At 37.3% G+C, this 9,398-nt stretch overlaps 1 pseudogene; it reads right to left on the reverse strand.

Moving 5' to 3' along the window:
* Window positions 1-4,510: 4,510 nt before the first annotated feature.
* LOC150059174 (spermine synthase pseudogene) lies at window positions 4,511-7,808 on the reverse strand (annotated as a pseudogene).
* Window positions 7,809-9,398: the final 1,590 nt, after the last annotated feature.

The following is a 9,398-nucleotide window of genomic DNA, read 5'->3' on the forward strand; positions in this document are numbered from 1 at the left end:
CCTCTGGTCCATGCAAAGTTTCCTAGTTCTCAATTTTAAGGTGTGCTCTACAGGGGATTTAAGTGTCTTTGCATTCTAATCTCCATTTGAGCCTCATGAATAACCTGTTTCTGAACAGATATTCATCATAGCCAAAAGAAAAGAGCTTCACTCAAAGCCTAAAGACTTTTATAAGATCTAAGAGGGGGAGGGAAACCCTCCCCCTAACCAAGGAATCTTGAGAACAGCAACGTTTTTTTTTTTCTTTTCTTTTTTTTTTTCTTGTCTCAGTTTGCAAATCAGCTGGAGAGCTGAGAATTTGAACTGCTAATCATTTTTCTTTTCTTCCACAGATAAACAGAGTAAATACCCAGCAAGTCACTTAAATACCCAGGCCAATGTTTTCCGTACCCATAAAGTACAGGAGTTACATAATGGCATTCCTGAAACTTTTACTGTTTGTTATTCTCATTCTAGATGAGAAGCAAGCCCCAAACAAAAGACAGCAGAATGATTCCCCCACTGGGTTTCTGTTTCCTTTTCTTCCCATTTACTTGCCTCCTCTGAAGTATAGTTATCTTGTTTGAAGAAGTTTTTAGGTCTTGATTCATTTTTTCTCCTCTAGTTTTCTAGACATTACTTCAGGTTTCCTAGTTTTCCACATTTACATTTTCCTGAAGCTTTTCTCTTTGGCAGGCAAAAGGGGTATCCATCCCTCTCAGGATAAAATCCATGCTAATCTGTTAATGACTTCTCGGTAACTTGCTTACATTCTGACAGGAACTTTTAATGAGCATGACATATTTATTCCAAAGAAATGATGCAAAATAAAGAGAAATGACAGTACAATCGCTTGGGGACAGTGAGAAAGTTTGAGTGAATTAGATCGCCCTGGTAATCACTAGAAAACAAGCTTTTGTTCTACTTTATTGAACAGATCATAAATATATTAACTATGGGTATTCCTAATTTCCTTGAGGAGACTTAAAACCTCTAGGGATCTTCTTTCTACTTTCAAATCCTGGTGTGATTTAAGAAAGTGAACATAAAAGTTCATACTTGTTGAAGCTCAGATCTAAATTTTCCTATTAATTCAGATAAGCTTAAAACCCAGCTAGACATTCCATGATTCCTAGCCTCCCCAAGGGCTGGACCTAAGAGTAGCAGCAAAATCACTGTGGACTCTTCCTACTCTCTAAGACCTTTGAACTCTAGTTGCAATAGACACACATTTTGTTCCTGGAAGAATCCTGAGTTCTATGTGATCAAGGCCTGGATGTTTGTGGTGTATCCCATGGTGTTTGGCACAAGCTAGGGAAGATAAATCAGTTTCCTGAATAAATTACTTCATGAAGATGGCATGTCCTTTTTAGGACACTTTTAGCACACTTATGTATTTGTGACCTCATGCTTCTGGCATAAGATAGTCTTCAAAAATGTCAACAGGATCCAAATCTTTGTTTTACAGAAAGAGAAAAACAAGGCTTCTATGTGGCTCATCTTATATCATACGTAGAGAGTGCAGCTGAGCTTGATACTGTTAGGGCAAGAGCATTTGGAGAGGAAAATTCCACCCTTGCTCGTTATTAGCAGATTTTGAGCAAAAGGAGAAAAGAAGAGGGATGTTAAGAACTAAGTTTGGTTTTGTGGGAGAGCTCGGGCCAGTTCTCCTACAAAACTTTTTCAGAGACTACATTCCCAATATATATGATTTTATCTATTTATATAAATCTGGATGGATGTTTATATATAAACATTTTATATGAATATACACAAATAGAAATACAATGCCCTACTTATAATTATTCTTTGCAATTTCCTTAGTGTTCACTAGGATTAAGTAAAGTTCATGGCTCTGGCTATGGAGACCATGGGGGGATTTTTTTTCTCTGCATCACAGTTATCAGTAAGGAAGAAGGAAGAAGTCTTTATAGGTACAATGTAATACGCTCTTCTTTAGACACAGAAAAGGATGTGTTAGTGAGACTTCCAAACGAACAATCGCAGTGGGCAACTGGTGGAGGCAGGAAGCAGTTCACAAGTGATCATTATTTGGATTTTATATGAATACAGATAAAAAGATTAAATGTGCAGATGTGCCATCTCCTGTGCTCGTTCAATATTGAAACAACTTCATATGGCAAAGCATTGCTAAATGCCCAACATATACTAGTCATTATACTTTGTGTTTTTCATACCTTATTTCACTTAGTAAGTTTATGCGTAGAAGTAAATATTATTCTAATTTTCAGTTGAGAGGATGAGGGCTTAAATAATTAAGTAAATTAAGTTACCAAAGACTAGAGACGAGTGAACACAGTGGGGTTCACGCACAGTTTTAATTTTTGCTGACATGAAAACCAAAGCTTTTAGTTATTGTATCCAGTTGTATAGTGTGTAATTTAGAAAATAAAAATTTAATCCATTTTTCAGCAGGAAGGATGATGCTTTTTGTAAAGACCAGGTGAGAAGTCCAGAAAGCCATTGAAATAACTCAGAGTAGAACCCCTAGGTCACCCCAGAGATGCCTGTCCCCTGCCTGCTCACAACCTGTTCCTTAGGACAGCCCTACTCTTCTTTTTCTAAAGCGCCAATGCAATTGAATGTGACACAGGCTTTTGTGTAGAGTTCACTTTGATCTCTGAAAGGATTGGGATATGTGTTGTGTCAGTTTTTGTATCAGATCAAACTCTATATAATGTATGTATTATAACTAAGCTGAAATCATTCCTGACATAAAAGCAAAAAAATGATGAATGAAAACTGTGTGTCTTGCATATAACTGCTCTCCTTTATGTCTGCCTTATGTCTTTTGCTTTATTTTATTTTAAACAGGTCTAACACAGAGCAAACAGCCATGCTAAATCCTACTAAATAATTCAGTAGAGTACTTGGTGGATGTTTGTGAGATATGTATATTAAAGATAATGGTAATCTTAGTAAAAGAGGAGAAAAGCTAGAGAAATGCTCAGGAAATGTGTCTGGATGGGCACTTTCTTTGCTTCTTTATTTTTTTTTTTTGCCTTTTCCTATTTTTTTTCTTGTCTAAAGATTTCGTTTCAAACTTTTGAAAGTGTATTATGAGTGAGTTGGCAGATGAATCTCATTTTTCTCTATCAAAGTATTAGAGAACAGATATTATACAAATGGAGTTAGTAGGAGGGAAGTGTGGATAGGCAGTAGTACCAGGCATCAACAGACATGCACGCGCACGCGCGCACACACACACACATACACACACACACACACACACACACACACCAGGATATAGAATTTAAAAAATATCCACATAGGCCAACAGCAACAGACATGCAGTTTCTAGTCCTTAGTAACTGAGACTAAGATAATATAATTTTGAGTCACCAGGTAAGTTACACACTAGAAACCAGGCAAGAAGCATGGATTGTAGCTTTCAAAACAAGAGGAAAGGGCAGAAGTAGGTTGTGCAGGGCTAAATTCCCCTTGCCAGTGATGGGACTCTGCCAAGCTCATGCATGAGACTTCAGCATATGACCGCTGTAGAAAGAAACCACTAGATCAGGCACAGAACACAGCCTTTTATATTGATTTGCCTTTTGCAAGCAAGTACACTTGGGGAGCTGGCTGTATTATACATATTGATGTTAAATTGTGCTAGTGCACAATTGATTAATAAGACAACAGAGATGTTCAACGAGCCTGACCACACTCACAGATATGTACAAATGAATAAATGTTTATCTGATTCATCATTATATTCATCAGATGGCATTTTCAAATGGAATAATTGAAGAGTTTAATGAAAAATTATTAAGAAGGGTATAGGGTTTTTATTTTGTGGTGGTTTTTTTGTTGTTGTTTTGTTTTTGGTGCGTCATGGGGCTTGAACGTGGACTGGGTGCTGTCCCTGAGCTCTTCAGCTCAAGGCTACCACCCTATCCTTGAGCCAAGCCCCATTTCCTGTTTCTAGAGGTTAATTGGAGATAAGAGTCTCTGGTTCTTTTGTGCCTGGGCTGGCTTTGAACCTTGATCCTCAAATCTCACACTCCTGAGTAGCTACGATTACAGGCATAAGCCACCATACCTGGCTTATTTGTTGTTGTTGTTTTTTATCTTTTGTAATTTTAATTTCCTACTCATTTTGGACTTTCTCTTGTAAACACCAAATTTAATACCTGTCAATTTTATGGGAAAGAACTTCCCTCCAGAATAAAACGAATATGTTCATTCCTCCAAATGTCCAAACCAAAACAAAACTAAACAACAAAAATCCCACACAGAAATAAAAAGTAACAAGAATCGCATTCTGGGGATCAGTGCACTTCGTATGCTTTGCTATCTAACAGTCCTTTAACAGACTTGCAAAAAATCAACACCCTAGCTCATCAAAATATACATTTTTCTATTGGCTTTTTAAAATTAAAAATAATTACTAAAAAGAGAAAACTTGAAGGAATTCAAAATTAATTTGCCTGACTCATTTAGATGATATATATCATCTAGAATATGGAGGTCAGGAAGGCTATTTGCAGGAGATTAGGGAGGTTTGTCCTCAAGGTTTAGCTTTCTTCCCAACAGTGTAAAATACCCACAATTCCAAGAATGAAGAGACACAGAGGATCTTCTTGGAGGACTCCCTGGGATAACACAGGTGTCAGGCTGTTCATGGAGTGACAGGGCTTCGTTGGGTCAAATTGATACAATCCCCTGTGTAAAGTCCTTCCCATCTTGTTTCAGTACTCTCATTGAAAGGTCAAGAATCAGTCTGCTATGCTCCCATGTGGAATCTTCTTCTGGAGATGTGGAGACTGGAACTACTGTCAAGTCATTAATCACATAATCCAGCTCCCTTCTTCGGTGTACCTCTTTAGTACTGGAATACAGTCCTCTATTAGAATCTGATAGCAGTCTCCTTTACGATTGTGTAAGACGTCAGCACGTGTTTCTTGCATGAATTTCTTTTTTTATATATTTTTATTGTAATTAATAGAAGGGTTACATTATATTCACCAGATAGAAGGTGCATTAATTCACATACATTGATACCCTTTCTCATGTCTTGGTCCCCATTTCCCTCCCCCCCATGTCCACCCCTCATCTTGATTTCCCCCCTTCCCTATCCAATTTCAAATAACCAAATACAAATGTATCCAATATATCAGATAACAAAGTGAGATACTGTAACAGTTACCTCCAGTCTCTACCATAGTGATCATCTTTGGTTTCAGTTTGACTATCTCACATGATACGCCTCCATCCCCACCTCCCAGAATCAGTACATCTTTGCCAGGATAATCTTTTTTGCCACTTTCCATGATGGTCTGGGTATAGGCAAATATCACTCTCTGCCAAATTAACATCTCCACTAAGAATGAGAATATCTCCAAACTGCTTTGAGTGCAGAATGTTAATGTTCTTGTAGGGTGAGTCTTCATCGTACACCACTTCTTCTGTGTCATCCTCCACCAGGCACCCAGCAGCAGTGGGCCATATCGTCCATGCTCCTCCTCGAACCACAGGTGATGATCATTTCGCCCAACCAGAGCTGTTCTGATTCAGTTCTTTCACTCTTTCTTCAACTTTGTTCAGAAGGCTATCAATTTCATCTTTGGCCTGTGCATGGCTGTCCTAACTCTGAAGTTCCAGTAACACCAATTCATGTGGATAAATTTTCAGGTTGGCAGAGATGCCATTTTTGTGTGTGTATGTTACTAAACAGCCATGGTCCTACCAGGCATGCACCGACTGCCATTCCTTGCACCTGGAAAATGGACTGGAGGCCTTTTTAGGCTAGTCTCGCCATCAACTTCAGTGCTAAGCATGAAATGGAGCTTGCTGTGTCATGCTGCTGCCATGGTGGGAGAGGCCCAGTGCCATGCCTGGGGGAGGCAGCCGCGGGAGACTGGGGGCTGCACAGTGTGTCAGGCTGCAGCCAGAGGGCTTTATTTTGGACTAAGGAAAAACAGCTACAGGTAGTAAGGTATCTGGGGGCTACTAACAAAGGGACACTAAAACTATCACTAGGCCTCTAAGAATGGAAGCTGAAAACAGAAGCGGCCTGGTGCATGAATGACTGCATGGGAAGATAACTCTTGTTTTGAAAGATGAAGTCTTAAATAAGTTTAGAGCATCCTTCAAAAATTCCCTTGAAGCCCCCTTCATCTCAAAAGCATGATACCCAATGTATCATCATTCAGAATCACTTTCTCACGACAACAGATGGCTTGACCAAGTTGTTTCTTCTCTAGCTTACCTGACAACACCCATCACTTTGTATGGACCAATATGAAACTATTTTTATCATAAACATTGTCTGCTTCTAAGCACACCCCTTCATTGAAGAAAAAAACCTTCACTTTAAACAAGACTCCCAATACATACATCCTGATTATTTTACCTCTAGCTAGGTGCTACTGACTGTAATTCAGTGACCAGATGTGGTAAGCAACAACAACAAAACCCATCTGCCACACTGATCTGTTATTCAGATACTTTTCACAGCCAACATTTAACAGAAAGTTACCGAAAACTAGGGAAAATACGGTAGGAATAATAATAGACCTTTCTTGGTCAGACACTGGCCAGGCTCTCAAACAAATATGCCCAATATCACTCAGCTGCCACACTCTCATCTCCTTATAGGGTCTCCTCTGGTCATATCTACCAGGAAACTACAGGCTACAGATGCTCTGGATACAGCCACTAGACAAGAGGAAACAAGATATTATCCAGGAAATTGTGCTGAGAAGAAGGCATGGCAAAGAACCCCAAATGGTACAGACTGAATCTTCAGAAATTTAAATTAGCAAAGACTGACCTAGAAAAACCGGTCTTTCTAGTGACACACCAAAGTAACATTGTAAAGGCCTGTTTTCAGATTTAAAATAGATTGAAAATGGCACATAGTAAAAATCACCCTGGAAAATCCCTAAACTGCCCATAAATATAGGTGTTCCATGGATGTACATACACTCTGTATGTATACACTCTGTGTATAACTGGCTAATGCACATACCATGCAATTCTATAAAAATGCTATAACCACCAAGTGAATAATTGGAAGATTTTTACAACATTTGTACCATTTTGTGGAAATTCCAGATTGCTGACCTTAGCATTATTATCATCATTTTGACATTAGACTTTAGCAATTTTCCTAATTTTGGCTAGTTTTTCCTAAGGCCTCCTGGTAATTCTCTTATTAGAGAATTTTGTTTTTGATAATGGATTCCAAGTGAAAGGAGTTTCATGAAACAACAAAGTTCAAAGAACAAAAAATAAACTTTTTCGTTTTTTCATAATTCATTAATTTTGAATATTTTCCACCTTTTTATTTCTTTCATTATGTGTAGACACTCCTCCCTTCCCACAGCTTTTTCTGAACCACTTGGAGTAGATTACACATAGTTTTATTCCTTAATGTGTTAGTGTATATTTCCCAAGGTTATTTTCTCACAAAACCAGTCTAATTATGAACTCAGAAGATTAATATTGTATTGATTTTATGTATATTTTCTGATTTTTAAATCTAGAGCCCATATTCTAGTTTCATAAATTATTGCTACTTTTTTTCTTTCTGTATGGAAACGACTTTACGATTGCATGTAGTTATCATATTACTTTTTCTTCCTTCTCTCTCTCCCTTTCTCTCTCTCCCTTCCTTTCTTTCTTTTCTTTCCTTCCTTTCTTTCTTTTTTTTCTTTTCTTTCTTTCTTTCTTTCTTTCTTTCTTTCTTTCTTTCGTTCTTTCTTTCTTTCGTTCTTTCTTTCATTTTTGCTGGAACTGGGGCTTGAACTTAGCTATCCCTGAGCTTCTTTTGCCCAAGGCTATCTGTCTACTACTTCAGCCATATCTTCCCTTCTAGTTCTTTGATGCTTTGGAGCTAAAGGTCTGATGGACTTTCCTGTCCAGGCTTCCTTCAAACCATGATTCACAGATCTCAGTCTCCTGAGTAATGGGATCACAGGCATTAGCTACAGATGCCTAGCCATGTTCCTTCATTAAGTAATAATAATAATAAATAATAATAATAATAATAATAAATAATAATAATTGGAAACAATTCTTTTTAGGCAAGTACTTTACCACTAAGATATATCCTTAGCTCCTTCCTGGATTTTTTTTTTTTTTGCCAGTTCTGGGCTTGAGCTCAGGGCCTGAGCACTGTCCTTGGACTTTCTCAAGGCTAGAGCTCTACCACTTGAGCCTCAGCACCACCTCTGGCTTTTTTTTCTATATGTGGTACCGAGGAATTGAACCCGGGTCTTCCTGTATGCCAGGCAAGCACTTTAACCACTAGGTCACTCCCGGCCCCCTGGAAACAATTCTTAAACCTAATTTGCCTTTCCTGATCTTGATGGTTTTTGAAGATTATGGCTGGTTATTTTATAGATTGTCATTTAATTTAGTTTACTTATTATATAATTTGTGTTAAAGATCTGTGAGCTGGATTGTTGAGCCAATGATGAGATGTCCCTATTATACCACCCCAACGATAGCTATGTTAAGTGTGTTTGTCCTTTCTTTAGGACCTTAATTTTTGTCACTTGGTGAAGGTATTGATTTCTCCATTGTATAATAATTATAATTTTTGAGAATTATGATTTATAGAGTAAAATTATATAATCTTTATCTATTGAGATTATAGGAATCTTCTTATGAACACTTTAGCATTTATTCCTTAACTTCTCCTCAGAGGAATTACTATCCAATCCTTGCCTTTACATGTTCACCAAATGTTTTAATGTTTGATAATCCCTTTGTGATAGGCTTGGAAAATCACTGAAACTCTTAGATTCATTTTGGCTTTTTATCAAGTTGAATGAATTTAATACATGCAATGTGGGTTGCTGAAACTGTATTATAATAACCATAAAAGAAAAGTCCTATGAGTTGGAGCTATAATCACTCAGATTTTATACAGATAACATTACTGACCAATAAACCTAATGTTCAGTGTATAGTTTACAGAAAAATGATCCTGATGAATATCACGTCCATAAAGTAGGCATAAACAGTAAGCATTCAACTATGCTAAATAGAAAATTCAACAATAAATTAAAATGGCCTAATGATATTTGCTGTGTGTTTGCTTGACAATTTTTTACCAGTGTTATAATTCTGAATAAAAAGTTTACATTCATAAAGATAAATGTAGATACCAATAGGTACCAATTTAGAGTAGCCATTCATATTAACACACAGATACTCGAATATGGGCTCCAGGGTTGAATTCTTACTTCTGTCATAAATGTTACAAATTATTTAATCTTTGCCTACATTTTCTATTTTAAAGCATGAAAGTAATAACATATGACTTGACATGACTATAATGAAGATTGAAAGTTTTAACTTCTATAAAATGGTAAGAACAGAATGGTCATGTTAAGTCTCAGCAAGAGTTATCATCACAACCACCATCATCTCCTTCTCACCTTCTT

Source organism: Megascapheus bottae, chromosome 9, assembly GCF_031878675.1.
Source record: "Megascapheus bottae isolate mThoBot1 chromosome 9, mThoBot2.hap1, whole genome shotgun sequence".
Taxonomy (NCBI): Eukaryota; Metazoa; Chordata; class Mammalia; order Rodentia; family Geomyidae; genus Megascapheus; species Megascapheus bottae.